This window comes from Cygnus olor, chromosome 4, assembly GCF_009769625.2.
Source record: "Cygnus olor isolate bCygOlo1 chromosome 4, bCygOlo1.pri.v2, whole genome shotgun sequence".
NCBI lineage: Eukaryota > Metazoa > Chordata > Aves > Anseriformes > Anatidae > Cygnus > Cygnus olor.
Genome location: NC_049172.1, coordinates 23,716,163 through 23,738,911, shown reverse-complemented (window position 1 = coordinate 23,738,911; position 22,749 = coordinate 23,716,163).

Sequence of the window (22,749 nt, the reverse complement as noted above, 5' to 3'; positions counted from 1 at the left end):
CCTTTTTACCAAATTTGGTTTGGTACATAACTAGCAGTTATCTCCATTCTTAATGACAGAAAATGTATGATTTCATTGGCCTAGTAGTTGGTACCAGACAGTAACAACTCATGTATTTCTGAAAAGAAAATAGAGAAATCTATTTCTTAAAAGAGACTAGAAGAATAATATTCATGAACCCTCCTTAATTATCAGACCGTCCTAACCCAGCCAATTACTGGTTCAAGGGCTACTCTTATCTGCTGGTGACTAACCATCTTCCTTTTCCCAAAACCTGTAAGTGAATACTTAAGAGTTTTTTGTTTGTTTGTTTGTTTTTTTCCCCCTGTAAACTAGACAAAGACCATTATGTAAAACTTCTCTAAACAATACAGCCATACAAGTGGCTGATACAACCTCCTTGCTAATAGATACAAAACAGAAATAGAAAAAAATCACTATAGAAAATGATTCCAAAATACTTGTAGCTTTTTGTAGATCTTATGCTGTGAATAAACTGAATATTCCTTGACTCTTGAAATTCAAAGTCAGATCTTAATTTTGCATGCGCTGGTTCCTTTCTTAATCAATGGGACTCTGCCAGAATAAGTGCTTCTTCTACTGCTGCTGCTTCTGAGTAAGGTTTTTTACCAAGTAATTCAGCAGCTGAATGAAAATACAGACTTCAATGCATCTAAACCCCAATGTATTTTATATCAAGATCTGAATCGTGCACAAAGTGCTTATTAGCCTGTGCCAGTTAATATACGTTATTAGTAGCTACATAAACATCTCATGACTGTTCAGTCAAAAGCTCTATTATACTGCTAACATTAAAAAAAGAAAAGAATGAAAGTCAAATATATTATTTTATAAAAAGATATGTGTGTATGATTTTTCTTAGAGATAGACACACACGTTAAAAAAATATTGCTTAAGCTCAGTGGTTCTCTTTATGTAACATACCAGTTTGACCTTTGATTCAAACTGAACTGACCCTTTTGGGTTGTATCATTCAGACATGTCTCCTTCACTGGTAGGGAATGAGAGGAATCATGATGGACAGGGAATATTTGTTTTGGTTTTCATTCTGATAACCAAAATTGGATCCAACTGGCAGAATGTTGTTGCTGATATTTTACATGCAATCTGGTCTATCCTTTGCATGGCTCTGAGATGGAGGTTATAATGACTTGCTTGACAAAACGAAAAGCAGACATAGTCTCTGTCTTGCAGATCATGCGATAGATAGCTCAAAAATACAGATCCTTTACCAAAAAAAAAGTTTCTACTGAAGGCAACCACTTAAAAAAAAAAAAAAAAAAAAAAAGAAGCAACAGAAAAACAGCCTAACAAATGAACAAACAAAAAGCCTGCAACAGTCTAACACAGTAAAATATTAACAGTAAACTTATATGAAGGGTAACCCTGTTATTCCTAAAGACTAAGTCTATATAGAGGATGCCCCTATTACTCTTAAGTGTTTGTATTTGTAGGACTCAGAGGGGAAAAGGAAAATTTGAAAATTAATATGAAAAATAGGGATGGGGAGGCCATTCCAAATATAGTTATAACCTTCTGTAGGGCCCTAAGCAAAAAGTGGACTGTGAAGAAAATGATGGAAGAAGGAAAATTGGTTGACAGAATGAGGATAAAGGAGCACTACAGTGAACAAGAACAAACTTACATATGGTTGAAACTTGAACAGACCTTTAGAGATAAGGACTAAGTACTCGAAGAGAACAAGTCAATGCTGAAAGTTAATGAAGATGTGAGTACTAAATCTGGATATTAATTCAAGCTGTTGCTGCCTTAGTAAATGGAGGCAAAGAAGGTAGAAGTGGAACAGGTTAGATGACTAGTGACTACCAGTCACATTATTTGTATGAAATACAACTTGGATTTAACACCTATTATTGTTTTAGAATGTTTCTGTTGTGTCATTAAAGTGTCTACAGCTAACTTGCTCTTTGAAAATCTATGTTACTGGTCCCTGTTTACCACCAGATCATTCATGTTTTTTCCACGTGAAACTCTGGCTTAGCATACGTCAAGGATGTTGGCTATACAGTACTACTAGCAGTCACACTATTGACTTTTATCCACCATGTTGATATTTGTCCTGTTTCAGAGGTCTTGCCTGCCTTGGCTTGACACAGTTTGCACTGATACTGTACTGAAAGATGTACCAATCAGCTATTACTAACACCCAAAACTAGACACTGATGAAGAACACATGGTGAATTTGGCTTAAGGTTAAAATTTTTGATTCTCCTGAAAGACACAATCAGTTTTTGTGGTGTAATACTATCAGTCTTATGGACTGGACTATGAAGTTATACTAATTTGCCTTCTTCATTAAGATGGCTCTATCTCATAATAGCATGATGTACAGTTCATGTTCAGAATCTAAAAATGCCACAGATCATGTGGAAGAAAATGAACAAATACAATTATGACATAGCTAAGTTCCCTGTGACTTCCTCTTGGTTATCGTGAATACAGTTGTATCTTGTAGAGTCCAGTCAGCTGTGTCCAGCTGTTTTGTCAGGACACATCATTAGCAAATTCATTACACCAACATAAAAATATCTGTCTGCTTTCCTTCATTTTTTAAATCATTTTGTACATGAAAATAAGTACAAAATTAATATACTGTTAAATAATCTTTTTTTTTTTTTTAACGTGGAGAAAAAATGTAGTCACAAGAAAGTGTTATGATACTTAAATATAAAACCATTAAAAAAACCCACACATTTGTAGTGTTCTTAGACTTCTGCAGAAAAAATAGTTTCTTTTTTCTCATTTCTCCTCTGCATTCACACAGCCTTAACAGGCATCTTCCTGAAAGTATTTTTGGCTAGATAAAAGAGTTTTACAACTCTGGGGAAAATAACCTTACTATTGCTCTTAACTATCCCCTTGACACTTTCATAAAAATGTTAGACCAAACAGAATCTCTCCAGGAAATTCCTAAACTCTAACCTTTCAGGGTCAGAGAATGCAGCAGACAGTTTGTTGTCTTGAACAGTGACCTCAGTGCAGTCCTACTCCAAACAAACGTTTAGATGCTATCTGTGTATTATCTCAGGAGAATTCAGTGCTAGCCCTTAGAGATCAACAGTAGCACTTTTCGTACCACTTTCTTCACTTTCTACAAAGAATGAGGAAATGACTCTCAAATCCAATGTTTTATATATGTTGTAATTATTCTCTTAGAATAGACTAATAGAATAATTACGCAAGACTTCTGTATTGCAAAATATTTTTAAGAAGATAAAAACCTGCAGCATTTCAGCCTTTGTGATGTGAATGATTATTCTGAAGCCAGAGCAGCCTTTGTGCTTATTTAGGATATTATAGGACTGGAAGGGATTTTCTGGGTTACCAAGAACATTATATGTTGTAATAAAGAACATGTTGTATAATTTATTGTGTAAATGTAGGAAATTCCTTCTTAAAAGTAGTTTAAAAAGATTCCCTTCCTGACATGGTGCAAGACATTATAAGCTAGAATTTACCTCAGTATTCCTACATGAAAAGAAAATCAAAAAGACTTTGCAAAAATCACTGTTTCTGTTCTTTTGTGGAAATAATCTCTGGAAAAATACCTTGTTTGACATTTATGGAGATTTCAAATTCTGCCCACCAAAACATAAATATTGCTTGTTACTTCATTAACATACAAATTATGCAAAATAAAGTTTTGCTCCATATATTTATTGGTCAGAAAATAATATTGAAAAAAACATCTGTAGAGAGGAAATTATTTAGTGAGCTTGTCTAATACGCTAAAGCTGATGAAATGCTAGCAATTGTTTGGTTGAAATTATATACTATAATCTTCATAAAGTTCTACGATAATAATGTATTCCTTTTGGCATAATTGAGTTTTCAGCCAATAAATAAGGTTGTTTTGGAGAGACTCCTATGAATTCCCAGGGTTTCTCAGGACCAGACACATTCCAAACTTTGATCAATCTCTTCTAGAAAAATTGCTCAATGACATTTTTTGCTATTTTATCCACTAGTTTCTCCCAGAAGGTCAGAACTTAAAGATCTCTGTACTGCTCCAGCTGTAAAAGCACATCTGTCAGTTTAAATTAGATCGACAGCTTCCTATAGTCAAGGGGCAGACTAATGCCATTAACCTTCAAGCTTTACAAGAACTTTTCGGTGTTCAGTTTTCAAATGCAATATACAGCAACTGCACGTGAAGATGATAAATGCCATGAAGAGTCACCAAAGTACGTAGCAAAGTCCCTGCCAGGGACTTTAGCTGAAGGTATATATTTTTGTAATTTATAAAGTATGCATTTACTAAGTAGTAGATTTTTAAGAAGAAATATGATCTTTGACAATTAACTGTAATCTTATAAACCATGGACTAGTTGGGAACAGCATTCACCTGGATAAGGGAAATGTCTCTTGAATTTCTAAGCCTAGCAGTGTTAACTTGTAGAAAACATATCTATGTCTTCATGGCTGTCTTACCTTCATAGCCAGATAGAAGGAAATAGGGAATAAAAATGACCTTTTCCACCCTCTCCATAATGAGCTTTATGTCTGAAACATCCTGAACAGGGTACGAACAGTCTGAATTATCTGTGTAGCAAGGAAACTGGTAACGTGGTAACCACTACTCCACAGCAATAGATTGGATTATTGTGCCTTCAATAATTTAATAAATTTTCAGTTTGACACTTTAGTCCATCCTTCATATCTGTCATTTATGGACCTGCATATCCTCATTAACAGGTAGTGCCTTAAACAACAACCACATCACACAAGATGCTTATCATTGTCCCATATAATACAGCTATAATGACAAAGATACATGGGCAAGCTAATGCAACGCTTGCTAGAGAGCTACTTAAACCACCTTTTTTTTTTTTTTTTTTTTTTTTTTAAATCAGGCATCTGAAGGAAGACTTTCTATAAACAGTTGCCAGTTTGTTTCAGTGCATGTGTTTGACTGTTCCTATGCTGCTAATGACGTATTATTGATCTCACTGTTTACCTGTCAGATCAGTCTGCCGTCCCCAACAGTAAAGCTACTGGAGATTATTAGTTATCAGCACAAAGTAAGTGAGCATTTGTTGAACGATATTAGTAGTTAAAGGAGAGGAAAACCACAGCAATGTAAATACTGTTTAATTCTAAAGACAGCATGAAACAAAATACTATGATAAAATCTTTTTCAAGCCTTTAAAGAAACATATAATAAAAATGCCTAATATTTCAAAAATAAAAAGTTTTCCATTAAGTTCTTAGCTTTTTATCCTTAAGACTGCTATCTGCAGAATTTTCTTTCTCTCCATCCTTAAGCTTCTCACCGATGAACACACCATACTTTTTGTAGCATGAACATAAGAGATCCTAAATAATATGATAAAGCATTGTCTCTAAAGCCTAAAAAGACAGTTTGGATCCAGCAAGAATTGTGAATTGTCACTTCTTTTCTATTATAAATCTAGTTTCTATCTGTGGTTTTTACCACATTCTATATGGGTACGTGTGACTGAAAAACTTAAATCCATAATAAACCATTGTTGTTTTGTACTGTGTACTGCTGTAGCCTCTATGCTCACATCAGCCATAATAGAAATTCTAGCCAAAAATGGTCAGCTTAGTGGAAATGTGGAAAGAAAACTCTTCCAAAAACTACAGAACTAAGAATCAAGTTTTACCAGAATAACTATTATCTTGTCACCTTTGGCTGAAGATCTTTACAATTAGGCTACAATGCCTGCTTACTTTTGTGACACTCTCTCTGATTTAATAACTTCACTGTTTTTCCCTAACAGAAGTTTAAATAGGAGGGATGGAAATGGTACTATCTTTTCATGACCTATAGGTTGGTCATTTGGACAGGAATTTAAAGGCCGAAAGAATGTAGTTTCAGTTTTCTCAGTGAAAATAATGTATTGAATCTGGATTTGTCTTAGGAGTGTGCTTTAACATGTAAGGTACTGTATAAAAGCAAAAGTGAGAGGGCATCACTATCACCTCTTTTAGACAGGTTTTGAACGAAAGAATACAGGCATCTATCTGAAGAGTAGGATTTGGGCTGTGAAACTTGAATGGGAGGAGACACTTCTCTGCAAGACTGAGAAAAATACCTAAATACAGGATAAGGGTTTGATTTAAACCACATTCCTGTTTTCAGGTTTACGCTGGGCCAGCAGAAAGTGGCTCTCTGCTCCAAGTGTTGTTGATCATTTCCTCTGCACAGTATAGGAATTGTGGAGGGGATGAAGTGAGAGTTAGGCACAAAGCTGCTCAGCACTGTATCACCAAGCTTGTTTGTTATTTTTAATCCGGCCTGAAGTTCCTTTCTAAATATTGCACAGGAAAACTAGTAGAACCAGAGGCTGAAAGGGTATCTGCCAAGTCACAGTTCCCTGCCATAACCACAAGGCCAACATTCCTAACGAGGAGCTACAAGACATGAGTCACTGTGGTTGTGGTTCTGCAAAGTAACGTTTTACCTTCTAATTTAACAATTGTCACATTACACTTATGTTAATTTGTACTTGTGAATAATGGTTTTTATTTGGCTTATGATTTTCCTCTCATACTATTTGGTTCAGAGGAGCTGCTGGAAAAGTTCTATTTCAAAAGAAAAATATTTCCTATAAATTGCATATAGTACATCTGGAAATAAACAAAGCAATTCCTCACATTTTTTATGTTAACATTTAAACTTCATCATTATGCTATCTCAGAAATATTACCAATATTACATAAAGCACATACAGGTAAGTAGCTTTTCGCTAAAACAATTTTTTAAAAATCTTTATAATACAGATGTTGAATGCATAAATTTTGCCTAGATGTAGTGACTTCTAAAGGCTGCATTTCACTATTTAGTCATGGAGTTGTCTGTGACCAGACATTAATAAATATTATGTTGCTTATTTACCGATGTGTACAGCCATGTTCTATAGTTTGACATTTTTCTTCCCAGTTCAAAGATGGCAGGTTTTCCAAATATAAAACACTTAGAGAATTTTCCTAGGTGCTCATATATTAGTACCACATAAATACCACTAAAAGACCCCATTAAAATAAGAAAACAGCTGAGGTTTTGATCGGTTAAATATTTGGACAGCTCAGCTGAACACTAAAAGTCTACATTTACCAAGTCAGTACACAGTGGTATCTGAAATACTAAAAGGGTAAGAGGCATTATCTTAAAACCCACTGTGTGGTAACTGCTGGGAAATGGGCTGTCTTTTTAAGTAAAGACAGCTGACCACTAGGCACTTTTAACACAGCAGAAACATAGCTGTTTTTAGTCCATACTGAAAATATATTCTGAGTTAATTGAGATCTCCAGTAAGCAAACATCTCTAATTCTCTTGCTAGCCAAAGCAGGAATTTTTATGTGTCTCTTCCATATTATCAGTAATCTTTAACGGAATGTCTTTACAACTACGTAATCTACAAGAAGTGCCAGAGAAGCCTGTCCTTTTGCCCTCTTCTTTATACCTGATTGCTTTAGAATCATTACCAACTAATGATACTAAAACTGTGGGAGGTCAAACAGCTACAGGGATATTTTGTTACCTTTTTAAAAATAATTTACAGATTACCCTCAAATCCCTCATGATTTCTTCTAGTAAGGGGCACACTGTGTTTCACAAAAAATGAAACCTGGCAATTGTGTTCAGTGGAATTCTAGAAATCCATCCAAGCATTTGCTATTCAAATGATGTTTCAGGCTACAACTACAATTTGATTTTTCAAGGAGGAAATCCTAAAAACTACTTAAACAGAAATACTTTCTGTATAGTCAGAACCCATCCCAGAAAACAAAAACAAAAACAAAAACCTACTATTATTTTCATTTCAGAAATACTTTGTAGTCCCAATCTGCACAGGACTCTGATACACAGATGATGCAATGTGTAAAAAAAAAAAGTACTTTGAATACTTAGAATAATTTTACTGTTCTGAATAAAAGAATAGAGATTTCAGTTGTGTTTCTGAAGCACAAGATAGAAAACTATTCTGACTTAATACACAGAGTAGGAGCCAAAACACTCCCATAATATACAAACAGGTTTCTTTAAGTTGTTATCTCTTATCTCCATTCAGTACCCTTTCCTTTTGCTTACTCTTTCTCAATGTTCATATAATTTGACTGTGAAAGAGCTTATTTTCATACTAAACTATAACTTTATTTAGATAGTGTATGCTTCTGTATTATACTAAAAATGAAAAATAAGCAGACTCCTGTTAATTCAGTCCCAAAATGTCCCAGAATTTCAAAGTGCTCTCAAATACTTTTCTTCTCTAGCAGGGATAAAAACAAGCACTAGAGCTTACAGCTTGTTATGTTATCTGTTATATTCAATATATTCTGTAGCTATGCTGAACTGTGGTAATAGAAAACTGAGTAACCAGTAGCGTGATCCAAGTTGAATTCAAGCTTTGCCAAAAATAATGTACATATTTCAGCATAGTTTTGGCTGTACACCAAACATGAAAAAATTTGTACTGGACTATTATTTGTTGAATTAATTGTCTTATCCAGATACAGATTTATTTCCTTTAAATGTAAGTTTGCATATTTTCTTTTAGTGTAATAAGATGATATGTCATATCATATAAAAATATCACATTATGAGATAGTATCAGGCAGTATTATGTAATGTTCTAAACCTAACAGTTTTTTTCTGGATGCATTTCATAAAGTGTAGGAAATCATTTGCTGTAGGAGTCTAGCTTTGCAAAGCTACTGTGGAGATCGTAGCACTCATTGAAAAACTTTTGTATTCAAGCAAATTTACATGCATTTCTTTATTAGAAATATAGAAAATCTGTTTCATTAAGACATGGTATGTAAATCATTGACACTACATATATATAATGAATCATAAATTGTATATGCTATATGATGTGATATATATGGTATATAGCATATGCAAGTTAATATATAGTATTTAGTACCCAGTACATATAAAATATAGTATGTATAGACATTATAGGGGTTGATCCAACCCTACTGAAGTGAATAGTTCCTAAATGAAGCTTCCTTGAATGAGCTTTATTCAAGGTTTTAGTTAAATAAACAAAGCATGAATGGTGCTTTGGATCCCCTGGGGCCAATAGATGAAAGCAAAAGAGGATTTCTTCATCAGTATACTTTGATGTTGGTATGGTCTTCAACCAGTTAGTATCAGAAAAAATCCCAACCATAGGTGACATTTGCTGATCTCCATACATCTTATGTTAATCAAAATCCAAGGAGCCGTAGTTAGCACAGGCTTTAGCTCTCCTATGATGACCAAGCATAGAGAGCAAAAACTGTATGAATTACTAGCTAATAGGGAAGGTATGAAACCAAAGATAAGTATCTTTAAACTCAAATAAACATTAAAAAAAAAAAGTTTTCGAAAATAGGAGAAGAAAAGTAGTTTTTCTTTTTCCTTTCCTGGATACAGTAAGAGTTCTAACAAATGCAATGAGAAACCACATCCAAAATATCTTCATCTTGCCTTGTGTATTGCTGAGTGACTAGGCTGCTCTGCTTGTGTGTGAATCTTGCAGTCATGGGTCAGCCTGGTGAACTAATTTAGACACAATAAAGCTTACTGTTGCATATGTTCAAATTAACTTTGTGAGTCTTCAGAGATGACACAGCACCTAATATAAGTAGTGAGATTTAGATGTGATTGGACAAACATGTACAGTATCTTCAAATTAAATCTTAAATAGAAGGCATTTCTGCTCCTGTACTTCAGCTTTTATTTGATTCTTACTGTTACTGTCTAAAAAACGACCAGGTGATTCTCCTCTGTTTACCAATCAGGACTGGTAACAGATGCTTTTTTTTTCCTTTCCATGTATCAGCTCACATTCTCATTTTTATCTTCTCTCAGAGAGCTCCTAATAGCCGCCTTACTGAATTAATGATCTAGCAGGCATTTTTGCCTTGGTCCCAGCTCCTGAGTGCTGCTCTTGAGCAGTGAATAGAAACTTGCAATAACACCACCCATGCCTTTGCTTGACTGTCAAGCATCTTGGAAACGTTTCAGTTTTGGTACTGCTCCATGCAGTCACCATTAATCCATCCCTCTCCCTGTCACATTCTCTGCTATTGCTGTGAAAAGGAGAAAAAAATTACCAATGCTTATGCAGTCTCAGATTCGTTCTTTCATCTGGTTCTTGAAGGAAACCAGCCAGGCTGTGCAATCTGATGAAAAGTTGCACAGCCTAGTGATTTGCATGATCATTTATGATTTAAGAGGCAAATTTCTAGTCATAATTGTGTCTCTTGCTGCCCTGGGGAATACAGCCCTGGGAAAGTCATTGCCATGGTCTTCTGTTCTGTGACCTACAAAATGGGGCTAATAGCATTTACATCCTCCACAAGTTAGTTTGTGTGGTATGGGTGGACAGCTTTAGAGAACAGCTTGAAATTAAAAAGGTAGTAAAGAAATGCTTAATAAACAGCTTTTCCATAATAATGAAATACTACTGGCAAGGTGCCTACTAATGACTGGCAATCTGCAGACTAGGGAATAAAATGCTCAGTTCATGTTAAGAATATTATCACAACTGTAGGATATTTTTGTTGGAAGAATTATTTTGTATTTTAATAGAAGCTTTACCTGAAGAAACCATCAGAAAAGTGAGTATGAAATCCCACTGACTCAGTATGACCTCTGCTGGCCAGAATCCTATGTCAGCAAAAAACAAATAAGCAACTCACATGTAACCTTCCAAAAGCCTGTTAAACTGGTTGTCTATTAGCTTTGAATAAAGGTCGATTAATAACCCATATAGTTGTAATAAATTTCAGAATGCGGCTGCAAATGTCTGGCACTGGATTCTGAGAAAATTTTAGTAAAATAGAAAGAAAAAAAATCAAAAAAGTCTTTATATTTAATATAGAATATGTTCAAAAAGTAAATGCAGCTGTGTATTTTTACACTACACTAAAAATCAGCTATTCCGTACATCACTGTAAGGATTGGAACAACTTATGATCACTCAATAAATTCTCAAATAGATCTACTACATTTTTAATCATCAGTAAATAAAAATATCTCTTTTACCTATATAATTCACCTTTTCTGCTATACTGAAGTATAGCATGCTTTTGGTGTAAGTATGTTGTGGACAATAAAAATTGTCCATTCCTTTACTTCTTCAAATCTGTGTTGTTTTAAGATGATCTTAAATTTTTTGGTCCTGTGATAACTATCAGTCAAGTAACTTCATAGGTAAATGAAATGCATTGTTAATATTTTATTGTTAGCAAAGTTCTAGGCAAAAGAATGGTAAATGTACCTCCTTCATTTGTCTCTCAGTATGTAATATATCAGTTGGTAAATATTAATCAGGTTCTGGCAAAAGCTAGAGGGTTCCTTCAAGTACATATAACAAAGAAAACTGCTTCAACATCTACAATTGCTAATCCAACAGCATACATGCATGCGCCATGAAAGCTTATAGATTTTCAATCCTCAGACTCTTTCCTGAATTTAAGACTAACTGGTGAAAGAAGAATAAGCAAAACAGTGAAAGTAATGACTGGGGTGAGGTCAATAGCTTCTGTCTACTTATAAAGAATTTTATTTATTACTGAAGGATAAAATGTTGTTTATGTGCTAGATTCAAAAAAATGTTAGAGAAAGATCACAAATGAGATAGCTGTCTATTTAAACTTTTACTGGTTGAATTTACTCTAAAATTTCAGTCTCAGGGTCTCATCCTGAAGGTACCTGAAATCATTGAACATGTAAAGCCTCTGTGAGTGAAGATAACTACAGAGTTAAAAAAAAAAAAAAAAAAAAGTGGTGTTTTTGGAACACCTAGAAATGTTCAAGAAATATTTACATATTTGAGCAAGCACTTGCTTAAGAGGTAGGAAAGGAGCTCAATAAACTTGCAGCTGTATTTAGTCAACAGGTAAAATCTGACTTGGCTAAAATGGTACTGAAAAGGCAGTTTGTGAGCATGTTTTGACTGTACTGCTAGGTCTATGATATATAATCCAGCAACAGAGTTTTTGAGAATTAGGCACAACTGGCATTTTTAAGGAGAAAAGCTCCAGCATACCTATGTGCAGGGTTCTGAATTCTCATCTAAACAGGCACCTAAATCATTAACAGAATAGGAGGGAACTGTCTTTTAAGCTTGGTGTGTAAAATGTGCAGTGTGCAGTACCTTGTAGAGTTATTAACTTACACACAAAAAGCAATAGTGTCATGCTGGGAGTAGCTCAACACCTGACTTAATTAGCCTTTTTTTTCAGATGAAGTACGGCACTGAGACAGATACCCTCCCTCTGGGTTTGATGCTAGTTTGTGGCATGGTGTGCCCATGTCATTGGGGATATTACTCCAGCAGTGGGTTTCAGGCTTGCATTGAATATTGCAAGCTACATGTAATTCCAAATAATTGCTGTTTAGTAGCAAGATGCATTTCAGCAATTTCAAGACAAAAACCAATCACTAGTTACTGGTAAGCATCACAGCCACCTATTTTAAATATTTCTTGGTTACACTTCATTCCGTTTTGTTCACTTGACAAAAATAAATCAATAAATACAAATACTGGGATTTTTTTTTTTTTGACAAATTGCAAAGAATGCATTTTATCAGTAAAATAATTCAACAATTATTATACAGAAAGGAAAACATGAGCCTACCTCTGACCAGCGCTTGTGCAGCAGCTAATAGGGTTAAATTTTTGAGGCGGAATTTTGAAGAATGCAAGGGATAATCTTTCCCTGTACAGTAATCTTGGAACATAGTGACATTAATCTCATGCTTATGGTATCCAACAGCTTGGACATTTGTAGTAATTAATAAGACTTTTTCTAGTTGCTGCTAAAATTAGCTTAGTCATGGTTTCCAACAAATACATCTCAGCGAAATGCCTGCAGAAGATTGTTGATATAACATAAATTATATACATATATATATATATGAAAGCAGTCCAACCATTTTTCCCAAGCATTTCCCCAAAATGCTGAGTATCTGCATTTTTCCTATGCTGATACTCAGAAAACCGACAATGCAACGTATCACTGCATTCCACATCCACAGGAGAGCAGTCTGTGCTATGTGTTATGATGTCGTAGCATTAGATGAGCAAACAACAGTTGGTTGGCTCTGCTGCCTAGAAAATCTCATCCTGTGTCTCACCACTATTTACGACAGACATTTTTATCAGACATTATGAATGAACACCCTAAATCAGCATAATATTACAGCAGTCTGTCTTCTGTACTCTGCAATATAAATTAATGAAATGAGACAATTTTATATGTTCAAAATGATCCCCTTGCAAATATGAACTGAAACATTTAACCTAGTGTTGCTATTTGAGAGTTCATATAACAGTTTAGAATGAGGAATTCAAATATTCTGTGTTGGTCCAAGAATCAGGACGATCTTTTACGGTTGGTTGGTTGGTTTCCCTAAGAAAGGCCAATTGAGACATAATTAACACATTTTATTATTTGAGAATTTGATCAACTTATTTGTAATTCAAGCCTTGCACTGATATTGCATACTGTCATTCCTAGGATTCCTTGAGACAGAATTTTGTCTGTAATACTTGAGTGTATTTCCTTAAGATTAAGTGCCCGTCCTGTACCGTAGAAACCCACCATTAAAAGTAAATACACCTCCATTAGCAACACTGTTATTCATAGTTCCTTAAAAACAGGCCAAAATCAACAGAATTGACAATAAAATCCAGGAACAGTACATTTTCCACGTGCTTTTTAATACATGTTGTGATAAGGCCGTTCTATAAATCACTGCCTTGTTGTCTCTGCTATTAGGCCACCACACTCTTATGAATAACAAAACTGAGCATAGAGAAAGGTGCTTTAAAAATATATTGTCAGTATTCCTTCAGTTTCATTTTTTTAGGGGACTGCCTGTAATATAGATTCTATCTGAACTGCTGACCTTATCCCATAACAATGTGTGCAATGTTTCATGTCAGTGTTTCGAGAAGTTTGAATTCCTTCTAATAACAACAGCTCTGACTTTTCTTTTCAAATATATTTCAGAATCTGAACTTCATGTTCCCACTTAAAAACAGAAGTAATGTGAACAAATATCTTCCTATTCTGTGGGGACAGGGATTTATGATAAAAGAAAAACAGGCACTAAGAGCAATGTGTGCTCCACACATAAAAAGGGAACGGTTAGCTAAACCAGTGTTGTGATGGAAAACAGAGTGGCCTTTGATAGATATGTAAGTATATATTTCTTCATCATGAGGAAAGGAAACATTCTGGAGTTGTGGAAAGATCTGTAAGCTCTAGCAATAAAATTGGTTTCAGCTCAATACACACCAGGAATGCAGTGTACTAATAAACTGTAAAAAGAGATGGAGGAACAAAGTGAAAAAACAAGGTCTAGGTATACTTCCAGAGGATATGGACTAATTTTATTTAAACCCTGCCATACTTCTCAGCTTGTTAGTGCCCAAAATGTCATAATATTTTACCAAGGCCCTCAAAGCAGTAATATAGATCCATTTATGGCATGAAACACATAAAATGGCATGGAATTTTAATCTTCTAATTTAAAAACTTTCTATAATTTCAGCTTAATGATTTATTTGCACAGAAGAATATCCAAATCCTCAGAATTACTTAGGTACCTAAGTCCTACCAAGGCACATAATTCCCTCTTTGACAATGTGCCTAAATGTATCTTAGTACCTTATTGACGAGTTAGGCTTTAAAATTTTTCTGTATGTCATTTTTCCATTGTTAAAGAGTAATTTCTATGTGAAGTATTCTTATGATATGAAAATTTAAAGGAAGGTTCCACTTCTTTAGTACTTAACAACTACCTTTTTGCCTAAGAGTATTCAGAAGATATTTCATAATGACTGTTTCAGAAAGGTAATCACTTATAATCACTTGAAGAAAAAAAAAAAAAGAGAGAGAGAGAGAAAGCTAACCACTATTCGTTCTTTCCAAATATAAATACTTTAAAGAACTTAAACCCTTATAATAGCAAAATTAGTTTATGGATGTAAGATCAAAGCATGTTCAAACTTGATGATGCTGAATTCAGTTTAAGCTTCAAAATAATTAGTTTTTCTTTTCTGGCATCTTGAACATGGACATCACAAATGCTTAGCTGCCTATTAATATTTTTGTTGTTTTGGGGGGGATCAAGGAAAGATATCCACCTTGACGATGGTTTGCTTGGCACCAAGTAAAAATTATAAGGACTGTAAATTGTGATAGGGACATTTTCTCCTAGATCATAATTCAAAAGAATGTATTCAGTCAGTCTTATTATAATGTAGTTGATAATTGATTGTGTGTCTAAATAAAGCTGATTTAAAGAATGTCCTGAGATATCTAATGTGAATTTGCATCAGCTGCACAACTGTTTTACAGTTTGAGGGACCATGTATTACTATGAAGTAAGGACATTCTACTGAATCTGACCTGTTTCTGTTTTGTATTGAGAGACTGCTTTTTGATAAATGTTGCATAACTAACACAGATGTTTAATATCTTCACCAACTTGATAACATACAATTTCTTGGACTTCTAGATCTCATTACAGTCTGTGCTTTTTTAGATAACGATTGCATGTTATGCTTACCATAATTTTTAAATTTAACTTGGTAGGAAGAGAACAATTTATCTGAGTGAGAAAGGATAGCTGGACTACCAAAATTTAAAATACCTACTGAAGTTGGGTGATTTATGAAACTTTCAGTGTTCTGTCTACATGAATACTCCCTAGATTTTTCTTGTTTATGAGAGAGTGGCCAAAATTTCATCAACTTAGAAATAAATAAATAAATAAGTAATAAATAAAACAGCTGTATAGGTCAAACTCTACACTCAACTATACCAAAGCCATCCAAATTTCACTATGTGAAGTCACAGATAAAAAAGGGAAAGCAGAATCTAAATTATTACAGCCAGATAAGGAAGTTCCTGAATTAATACTCCCTTAAATTCCCTTAAATATTCCCTTAATATTCCCTTAATTTTTCAGAGTTAGAAGTACAACCTTTTCTTATTCTAAGAAAGAATCATTATTTCTTAGAAACATTAACTGTCTTGGTTAGCCAGTTAACATCTGCCATGTCATTCATGTCATTTCAGCTAAAACACCTCTGCAGTGGGGGAAGTACAAATGTGTTTCTGCCTCGAACCAAATGTCATGTTAAGGGACTAAGAATTTACAGTATTTCATGGATTCCTTTCCAATATATTTGTCTTATTGTATTCTCCAGAATTTTCTTGAAGGAAGTCAAACATCTCCTGTTATTTTAGGGCATGTACATGGTGATGAACAAATCAAATAGAATGTTTCACAGGGTAAAATTACATATCGGGCTTGATTTTTACATCCTGTAATGTAAGCTTTAACTTAGCAACCTGATATACAACCTCATATATGTCAATTTTTGTTAATATTGATGGACTTGTTATCAGACTCTGGATCTGGACAAAATTAATCAAAATCACTAATTTCCTGAAAGTGAAATGGATGTTTTTGGGACTGGGACTATTTGTGTGCCAAATCCATGAGCTCTACTTTAGTTGTATGATGAATATCCCACATAATTAGCCACAGGTCTGTTTGGAAAATTCAGTCTGTTTAAGAAATTGATTTAATATATCTTCTATGGCATTTACAAATGGTTATTCGCTTCATACTTGACATGACATGCATATACATATAAAATAAAACATGTCTGAAAGTCAGGCTTCCTAAACAAATTTGTGAAATAGTTTTCATACACAGAAAAGTGCCTTGATCAAATGCTATCATTATTGAAGACTAACAATTTTTTACTAACTCATTCTTGAAAACATCAGCCTCAAAAGGCAGGATATTTTCTGCAGATATTGAAAATTATCAGATACTTTAATTACTTCCCGTATCTCCTCCTATTTTTTTTCTCTCAAAACATTTTAATGATTGAGTGCATTGCCATTTGGCTTTTATTCAGCAACTAGAAGTTATCCAGCAGTTTATTTATAAAATTTGACAGCCTGTCTCCTTGTGACCTATGAAAAAAATGGATATGGCAAAATGATCTGAAGAATCAGCTTTCCCTAGATAAACAACAAGATGCCTGCCACCTAAGAAAATCCCCCTGGGAAGAGGGATTTTCTTTATGCAAAAAATTAGAATAATTCTGTTATGACTAGCATAATGTAATGACCCATCCCAAGGTATCTGTTAAAACAGGAGTAAGTACACACTCCTGTTTAGCAGTATGTGGTCTGGTGTTTAAACAGAACTTTAAAAACTTGAATAAAACCTTAATTTACATACCTTGATTAATCACATGCAAGATTTTTCATGTACAATGGGGACTATACTCATATTTTTGACAAAGTATTTCCTTACAGGACAAAATTCTGAAAACATATTCTTTAATAAGAAAAACAGATCTTTTCTAATTGTGAATGCTTAAAATGGTTGCTTCAGTTTAACAATTGATAAATTGTACTGATAAATCTTGAACATTCTGACAGTGCTACTTTGTTATTTATGTAAATACTGCATGTCAGTAAAATATGTTAAGACCATGAGAAAAATCTAAGTACTACTACAGTAGATTTTATACTGCTCATAACTGTCTCATGTCGCTGAGTCAAAGTTGATATGTTATGAAAAAATCCCAATTTCCCTACATTTTGAATCTACTGTGACAAGTCTATCAGGAAATTTAGATACAAGGAATAATTTCCCATATGTTAGACATTCCAGGATGACAGTGGTGCATTGAGTCAGACAGACTAGTATTCTTTAACATGATAAAAAATATATAAACTTATTGCTATACTGAATTCACCAGAAAATAAACAAAAAAATAATACTTCAAGTACAACGTATTTTTTAGACTAAAAAAGATGTCTAAAAACCTTTGGGTTAAATTTTATGTCTTATGAGAATTTTAGCATACTGCAGTTAATTTTTAATGGTGTCAGTACCATCATTGTATCTAAAATTACTTATTTTATTTTAATGAAACACCAGTAATACTTACCACTTCTTGAAATGAAAGACACAATTGCTTTAATCCATATGTTAGAAATTTCCAAATTCAATATTTTTTCTACAAAATAAAGTTGAAAATGGACTTTTTTTTTTTTTTTTTTTTTTTAAGAGTGGTCCAAAGAATCTTGAAAGTCTTTAATATGTCTTATTCTGACCTATGAAAATACTGTATTTGGCAAGATGATCTGAAGAATCAGCTTCGTCTAGAAACAAAATGTCTAGCACCTGAGAAAATCCTCCTAGGAAAAGGAATTTTGTTTAAGCAAAAGATAGAGTAATTCTGTTACGACTGGCATAATATAATGAGCCAGTTGAAAGTATGTATTAAAACAGGAACAAGTACACAGTTCGTCTTTTTCAGTTTTTTGCTATAATATGAAATCATGGATGTATGTAAATATATACCTCTCTAAATTGAAGCCAAAATGTTTCTTCATCCAATAGCCCAACTCAAGTCATATTTTAACTTCTGTTGCTACAAAATGAAGAGTAAGGGTCTAATTCTAGATTTACAATCCATCATTGAGATTTCTTAAGATTAGAATGTATTGGGGATTTTTCTGAGATGTTTTGACAGCTGATTTTGAAACCCCTGGTGATGTTGCTACTGGCAGTTCATGCCAAGCATTCAGTGGGAAGTTGGCATTTGCCTTTTTTCCCAAGGCTGTATAAATGTCTGGTTGTTTACATTGCTGTTATCTCAGGAAATAGGCTAGAGTGTCTTTCTGCACTATAGTTCATCTGCTCTAATTGGTATTAGTAGAAACTACAATAACGAGGCATTACACGATAGTTTTTGCTAATTTTAGTTGTAATACCTTTTTATTTTCCGCCTTATCAGCTTTCATATTCCTGCATTTTGCTGTTCTGCAAAAAATATTTGAGAAATTTGGACTTAGTACTGCTGGACATGATATGATGAGCATCTATTCTGTATAATTATATGTAAACTCTGAAATATATGTCTATTAATTAGGGATATTCAACTATATACATTACTACAGTAATCTATGCTTAAAACGTATAGCACATGTGTGCACATAATAGAATTTAATGGCAGATATACTACTACTATTCACCTAATTTAAACATCTTTGTGTTGTACTTACAGAAAACTAGTAAAGTTAGGGAAAATGAAAGCTTAATCTTCAGAAATAATATTCTTTAACTTGCCTATCTATCTATCTATCTATCTAATAATCTACTTATATATATATACATATATACATTATTTTTTCTTTTGTTTTGTTTTAGACTACCTGCTCACTGTGACTAGCAACGCAACTAAGGCACGTTCTCTAAGTATGGAGGTGTCCTTGGGTGCACAGTACCACAAGTTCTCCAGTTTTGGGAGGAGTGTATGAAAGTAGAGCTTTTGGAAATTGGGCTTCTAAAGTAAAGTGAAGCCATTCTATAGCAAAAGAATATACTTAGACATGATTTTTGGACACTTGATTAAAAGATCCAATGCAGAGGGATTATCTCTATGTGAACTGTTAGACACTGTTAGGCGGACTGAATATTGAAATGATTTGAAGGACCAGTGAAATGGGGGGGGGGGGGGGGGGGACGGAGAGAGAAATGAGGCAAAGGTAATCCTATCTAACTACACACACACACACACAAAAAAAAAACTAAACAAAGTATGAACTACAGTATTAATAGACTATATATTTCCCAACAGCATCTCATTTACAAAACTGGATAGCTCACTTTTCTTAGAGATGGAAAAAAATCTCACTTCTGGGGCAGGATGCCCCAAAATTTATAGACAGAAAAAAATAATTAGGACTTCTAGTATGAGAGTCCTTATGCTTCTGTATCTGACGTAGCTTGAGCATCTTAAGGATGGAACTTCTGTCACTTTCCACAAAGTCCACTTTATCATAAAATCATGATTTAATAATGAAACAAAGCCCATGCAATTAATTGAACAGATTTGGTTTCAAGATTAAATAAATTATTACTTCAGAGATTTTATTTAAACACTGGGGAATTTCTTTTGACACAAAATGATATTTTTTGTACTTCATGTGTTTCACTTTGTTGTAGAGAAGTTGAATTAGAAAAAAATACTACCACTTCAGAACAGGTTTTTCTTCTACATTATATTAGGTTTAATATCAGGTTTAAATGATTTTTTGTTTGTTTTGTAACAAGACATTTGTTACTTTGTTTAATGGCAACAACAACAACAAAAATAAAAACAAGAAAAATCTAAATGAAGCACTCTTGGAATGAAGCATTTACTCTTGGGACATTTCTCATAGAACAATTGATGCTACTTCTAGTGGAGAAAATGGACAAATCATGGTTACATTTGGAATTTATATCTTTTAAATTCAAGTTTCTTTTTTTTTTTTCTTTTTTCCATTATCTTCACTTTAAAAGTCCTCCTTCATTAGGCGTTGCAGTTTAAGTTTCACAAATAAAACTTGTGTTAGTACTTGGCATGTTTTGAAGATTTTTTTTATCTCATTTCCTGCTTTTAATTTCGAACAAACTTCTGCAAATTGCCTTGGCAGCATTTTACAGTAGCCAGTTTGCTTCTGCAAATACTAATTGAGAGATTTTGTGGATAAAAAGCACATTAAATAGTCATTAATCTCAACTAATGTAAAGTATTTGCTCTAAAATTCTTTGCACAGAGATTTTGATGTCTACATATTTCTTTTGGGGTATTTTGTTTCACTTAAAATACTCTTTTTCTCTTATTCAAAAAGCAACCCTAAAACACAGAGAACATCAGACAATAGCAGTGTCTGTGTGTGTTTTCAGTTATTGTGATAATTAGTACTGTCTATGGAAAATAATCAGTTTAGAGAAAATACAGCTAAACTAAAAATGAAAAATGATTCCTTTTCCAAGGGTACCTGAATCTGAAACACAGCTTGTCAGATTAGCCAAAGTATCTATTCATTATTTGTGTATTAGCAATAAGAATTGAATATGATATTATCAATTATTCCTAGCAAGTATCACTGAATCAAAGTAGTATATGGCCAACAATGTCTTTCTTAAAAAAAAAAAAAAAAAAAAAAAAGTTCACAATTTAGCCATTTCTTTAAGTTGTAAATGTAGCAACATGTGGGACTTTACATGCCCTATTTGGTATTCACACTTCTTCAGACAACATAAATGGATGTTGTTGTATTTTTCCTTTAAAGGATGACATTTCCTTATTTCCTTTCCACTTTGGGAAACACTTGTAGGAGCTGAGCATCAGAATTCAGCAAATGATTTTAAACTAGATAGTGCTGCCTTAAACACAGCTCTCCTTAGCATGTCTAAGTTTCTAACTATTTAGTAATTTCAAATAAGACAATTCCTTTCCTATAGTCTAGGCTGTTTCCATGCTCTTTCCAAAGCATCAATTGTTTCTAAAATAAGATCTTTTCAAGGACAACTAAATAATTTCCTGTCACATCCATATCTGACTCTTACCAGTACACCAGTATGGAATTCAGTTATCAGCTGGGAAATGCAGACATACTAAACCTCAGTCAGTGCTAGGAGGTATTCTGCATGTTGTTAGAATAGGACAATACCAGAAATGACATAAACGTCAATGCCAGAAATATGAAGCACTTAAATTACTTACTCAGAATCATATAGTATTTTTTTTTGGTCTGGGTAGTAAATATAAAGCCAGACTTTTTCAGTACCTCAGCCAGCGTTACAGGGATTTTCCCCTACAGACTTTGGGAGCCATTCTAGCTATCATTCTTTTCTGAACAGAGAAATCTGTCACACCACTGTTCCCACCAGATATTTTGTATCTCCAGTGATTACTGGTAAACTCCAAAAGAAGTAACTATAAACAGCAAACTCTGTGAACTGCACCAAGAAGCTATTCTTAAGGTTTTTCTTTTCTTGCTTTGTTTTGCTTTTTCCTCTCTCCTCAAGGAAGGAGGGTGAATTAAACAGGAAAGTAATTAGATAGAAATAAACTCACACTAGGAATGAACCACATTGCTGGAATTTCAGCATAGGCTCTGCTATGTACCAGGCAAGTGCTGATATTAGGTGCTGCCCACTTGTATGAGTATTTTTTCTTTTCAGTTCATGATAACATCTGGAATTCTCGTTTAGAACAACTCCAGAATGTGCTTAATGAAATTAGTCCTCAGTATTCAAGACAAACTTTATTATTCTGGAGACTAAGTCTGACAGTACTATAGGTAGATAGCATCATTATTTATTACTATTCTAAGACCAAAATATTTATTTATGAATGAAAGTTCCACTATGGAAGACACTGGACAAAGAAGTAACAAAAACCCAAAAAAATAAAAAAATAAAAAATAGTACCTACTGAAAACCAAAGAGGGAAATTGAAATGTAGAATGTGTGGATGTGTGGAGGAAGGAAATAAATAAATAAACAAAATTTAGAATTTTTTGAAAGCAATGTTTCAGCTTTCCTAGTTGCTATTAAGCAGTTATCACAGTAGAGAGAGAATCAAAGTGTAATATTTTCACATAGAGGGAATAACATATAAATTGAGATGGAAAAAGCACTGAGATGATTGAAGGAAAAAATGGGCATGTAATTAATTAAACTGGAAATTATTCACTTTGGAAAACTGGAGCATATAAAATATGAGTTATTTTGACACTGAGACTCTGGCTAATTAGTGACTGCCCTTATAGACAAGGGCAAGAATGGTAAGGACTCAAATCACTTCCATGCTATTTTAACCAATATTATATAAAAACAAGTCGTTTTCGAAAACAGT